We start from the raw sequence: 5396 nt of genomic DNA on the forward strand, positions 1-5396 counted from the left end.
TCATAATGATATATCTATAGAAGCTGTTATTATCATATCAATCTATATAGATGGTATCATTAATTGTATTATGTCTAGCTATGTAATCTAATGCTGTTGGTATCAAGTTTTAGGAACTTTCTTAATGTCGTTTTTGGTATTTTATGCCTAAAGGTTCACTTCATAAAACTAGTAGCCTGCTTTCATTTGGAAACGTGGAAATGGTTGTTCACATTACGAGCTGCATAAAACTAGTAGCTTGCTTTCACGTGGAAATGTTTGTTCACACTACGAGCTGTATAGAAGCGTAGCAGTTCAGTGATAAGATTCTCCTTTGTGCCTTGGGAGGTCCTTGGTTCAAAGTCCTAGCTGCAATAATATTCATTATGGTGCAAGCGCTAGACTAGCAGTATTGAACATAGATGTGACTTGATGGGAGTTGGATCTATTGACAGGTTTCCGTACTTATGGTTAATTGCTTATGGTTCACATGGAATTGTAGATTGATCTAGTTCGTAGTTTCTCTAATTGATGTCAGATAGTAGATAACGAGCCCAAACTTTTTTAATCATTCCGATTGTGCAAAATATTTCACTCATTTGCATAGTTACACCGCCCTAGGGGACAATAGAACATGTGGACAAGTTTTTGAGATAGGGGACAAAGGGGTCTTAATTTGGGGACGGTGAGTGGACAGTGGTGGGGGATTGGGGGTTGTATATACTATACATGCGATGTTGAGAGATTGTTGGAAGCATGAATGTTGATGATATTTCTATGGGGGAGTATTGTAGATATGTCACTATGATGATATATTACATTTATGATTGAGTTTGTCATTGATGTCAACATAACAGTCTTCTGTGGTATCTGACAAAAGAACATCGAAAAGGTCAAGTTGGTACGGATGGCTAGTTGAGTATTCTTACTATCGAAGGTTATGGGAGATACTTCTAAGTATCTAGTATATGCAGTTAACGTCGGAAGAAGAAATGTAGTTTTGGTGATGTTTGTTCTAAGATAGATTTTATAGAGGCATGTTCTGATAAACTTGTTATATCTCTTAGCAGAGTTGTTATTCTGAGAATCGAGGTTGAGGATGTGAAGAGGACATGTTGGTGATGACATGGCTAAGTTCGCTCGTCATAATATTACGTGTACAGAAAGTTATTCAGGTTGCAAGGCAGAAGATTAATGTTATCGCTAAGTGTAACGTGTTAATGTGGTCCTATAATGATTAAGTGAGAAGGTCTAATAGTTGACTCAAGGGATTATTTTATGGACTCGGTATAAAGGAAGGACATTTTCCTTTATCATGGAGTATGATATTGTATAGAATTGTAAGCAACAGAGAGAGTGGAGTGCGAAGTTGAGTAGAGCAGAGCGGAAGTGAAGGAAACTTCATTGTCGAGGTTTTCTTGAGTGATCCAAGTTTTGATATTTGGATCCAAGGTTTGTGACCTAGTCTACAAGGTTTGACAATGATTGGTTCGTTTGATAGAACAATGAAAGAATAACATAACAGTAAATTATTTGTTTGAGCAGTGATATCTTCTTGTAGTTGTATTGCATGTTTGGGAAGTGGACTCATCTTACTACAACTCCTAACAGGGATTCAAAGTCTCATAATAGGGACTCATATGAACTAAATGTTGTAATAGACTCCTAACAGGGTCCATCCTTTAACAAGAAATATTTATATTAGTACATTATCTTGTGGGCATCATTCCTACTAGGGTTTTCCTTCTGACCAAGGGTTTCCCTAGTCAACAAATTTGGTGTAATTGTTTATGTACATCTTTGTATGATTGTTGTTTACTTTGGTTGAATGGTTAAGTTTGTTTAAATAAGATAAATGTTTTAATTGTTGGATGACTGATTCACCCTCCACCCACCTCAGTTATTTTGGTGGACTATTGTTTCTAACAATTGCTATCAGAGCATCAGGGCCTTGAAGATAAAGTTTAACAACTTTGGGAGTCCATTGCGAGCTTGTTTAGGAAAGATAGTCCGAAGTTTGATGGAACAAATTATGATAGCTAGAAGGAAAAGATGAAGACAAATCTGTTGTGTATGGGTATGGGATATTGGATATTGATAAAAACAACGAAGACAATCATTGTTGAAAATGATTTGGAAACTTGTACTGAGGCAGAAAGAGATATTTTTATGTGCGACATGAGAGCTAGAGAAGCATTATTGATCGTATTTCCTAAAATTGAATAGAATCAGGTAAAGTCGCTACTTCTCATTTGAATTGGAAAGCTTTGGAAGCTAGTTTTGAAGGTGATGAACGTTCTAGGAAATTGAGGCTACAAAGTTGGATTTGTGCATTTCAAGATGCTAAAATGATGAAAGATGAATAAGTAAGAATACATGTAGGCAGGATATCAAAAATCACTACAGGTATTAGATCTCAAGGAGGAACCAAAGAAGATGATGAGGTTATATGGAAGATATTGAAGAGCTTAACACCATCATTTAAGCCACCAATTCAAATGATACAGTTGTTGATATCTTGTACTAAAGATGTCACAAAGGAGATATTGCTTGGAATACTTGAAGCAGTTGAGAATGAGCTTAGAGAGATTGGATAATTGACCAGAACAAAGAAAACTTTTAGTGCCTTGTATATTTGACCTAGTTAATGAAGAAGCACAAGTGCTAGAGGAGATTTTGCTAGCAACAATAGATCTAAAGGAAAAAGATTAAAGGAGTAGCCCTTCTTCTAAGAAGAGAAAAAGGAGGTAAGAAAATCTTTAAATGTTGGCCTTGTGATGACTATGGTCATTATGTATCCACGTGTCCTAAAAGAGAGAAAAAATATAAGGAAATTACAAACGTAGAAAAGATAGAGTGTTTGTATACAAATGAAGAAAATGATTTTAATGAACAAGCAATGAGTGCTAGTGATGATGAAATAGGATTTGTGGCAATTAAAGAAGAAAGTTCAGAAAGAGTAGCATTGGTGTCATAGGTTGAAAAGAAATGTGATTGGATAATTGATAGTGGATGTTCACATCATATGACTGGTGATATGAACAAGTTTGTTGACTTCAAAAGTCGGGATGAGGCATTGTCAGAGTTGGAAACAATGTAGCATGTCAAGTTAATGGTATTGGATCTATAACTCTTGATGGTAAAAGTAACATTGAGGATGTATATTTTGTTGATGGTTTGAAGCACAATATTTTGAGTGTTGGACAACTAGTGGACAAAGGTTATCAATTGCAGTTCACAAAAAAGACATGCATGATCAAAGACAAAGATGGAAAGGTAATTGCAATAGGAACTAGATCTAGAGGTAATGTATTTCAGTTGAATCCTACTGAAATTACATATTTGGTTGCAAAGGTACATGGTAGTTGGTTATGGCATAAAAGATTTTGTCATATAAACTTTGATAGTATTGTGAAGACTAGTAGTATGTTTGGAGTTAGAGATTTGCTTAAGATTGTAAAGCCTACTAACACAATTTGCAAAGAATGTGTGTTGGCAAAGCATAACATACCTTCTTTTCCCTGCAAGAAGTTTACCACTACAACAAAGTTGGAGATTGTACACACAGATTTCAGCAGTCCTACAGAGATTAAATGATTCTATGGTGAAAGATATTTTATGATTCTAGTTGACTTTTCTAGAATGATGTGGGTTGCATTTCTTAAAAAGAAATCAGAGACATTTGATAAGTTCAAGATATTCAAAATTAATGTTGAGAATGAATTTGGTATGAAGATTAAATGTTAAGATCAGATAGAGGAGGAGAATTTACTTCAAATGAGTTTAACATGTTTTGTGAAGAAAATGGAATCAAAAGATAGTTATTAGCTTTGAGAATCCCTGAACATAATGACATTGTAGAAAGAGGGAACAAGTCAGTTACAAAAATAGCAAGAGCTATGTTGGCTGACAATGATGTATCCAAGATGTTTTTGAGAGAAGCTATAAATAAAACAGTCTACACTATGAACAAAGTGCAAGTCAGAAAAGACACAAATAAGACCCCTTCTGAACCATGGTTTGGTCACTCACCTATAGTTAAGTATTTCTAAATTTTTGGGAGTAAGTGTTATATCAAAAGAGATGATGATGTTGGTAATTTTGATGCTAAAACTGATGAATGTGTGCTTATTGGTTATTCATTGAAAAGCAAGGCTTATAGATGTTATAATCCGAAAACTAAGACTATTATGGAAAGTGCAAATGTGAGAATTGATGAGAAATTCAGGATACAAGAGAGAATAGTTGATTATAATTCAGATGATGATGATGTTACTAAGCCAATGAATGATGAAGTATTTCTTGAGACTAACAATGATTTGTAGACTGAAGGAGAGCCAAGGCAGGAACAAAGCTCAGAACCTTTAGTAGAGCCAAGAGTTGAGATAACAACTCTTACTTCGGAAAAGAATATGTTAAAGAATCACCCATCCGAACAGATCATCACAAGTAGAGATAAAGGTGTGATGACAAGAAGCAGAGTCAATGAAGAACTATGTTTGATATCTCAAGTTGAACCTAAGAATGCAGATGAAGCATGTAGAGATGATTATTGGAAACAAGCTATGAAAGAAAAAATGGATTAGATAGTAAAGAATGAGACATGGGAATTGGTTCCCAGACCAACAGACAAGAATGTGGTAGGAACTAAATGGGTATTTAGGAACAAGATGAATGAATAAGGCGAAGTTGTAAGGAACAAGGCAAGATTGGTATGTAAAGGTTACTCACAACAAGAAGGAATAGACTAGGATGAGACTTCTGCTCCAATGGCTAGAATAGAAGCAGTAAGATTATTCTTAGCCTTAGCCTATGCAGCACTAAAGAAATTCAAAGTGTATCAGATGGATGTCAAGTTAGCATTTCTGAATGGAGAACTTGAAGAAGAAGTGTACATTGAACAGTGTGAAGATTGTCCTTTGATAGATGATAAGGACATAGTGTACAAACTAAAGAAAACATTGTATGACTTCAAGCAAGCACCTAGAACCTGGTATACACGATTAGACAAGCATTTGACAAAGCTTGGATATAGCAAAAGTATGCCAGATAGTAATCTGTATTGGAAAAAAATTGATAATGGTTTGATGATTTTGGTAATATTTGTTGATGACATTATATTTGGAAGAAATGATGAGGAAAGTGACAAATTTGCTAAAGAGATGAAGAAAGAATTTGAGATGATATGATAGGAGAAATAAAATATTTTCTAGGATTACAGATTGTACAAAATAAAGAAGAAATCTTTATTTCTCAGACTAAGTACTTGAAGGATTTAATGAAAAGGTTTGGTTTGGAAACATGCAAACCCATTGAAACACCTATGGTATTTGGACACAAGTTATCTACAAAGGATGAGATAAGTACTGTTGAGTAGAAAAAAGTACATATATATAATCAGAGGATTGCAATGTCTG

This window comes from Cupressus sempervirens, chromosome 5 (genome assembly GCF_028749045.1).
Source record: "Cupressus sempervirens isolate cs-2001-9-10 chromosome 5, ASM2874904v1, whole genome shotgun sequence".
Taxonomy (NCBI): Eukaryota; Viridiplantae; Streptophyta; class Pinopsida; order Cupressales; family Cupressaceae; genus Cupressus; species Cupressus sempervirens.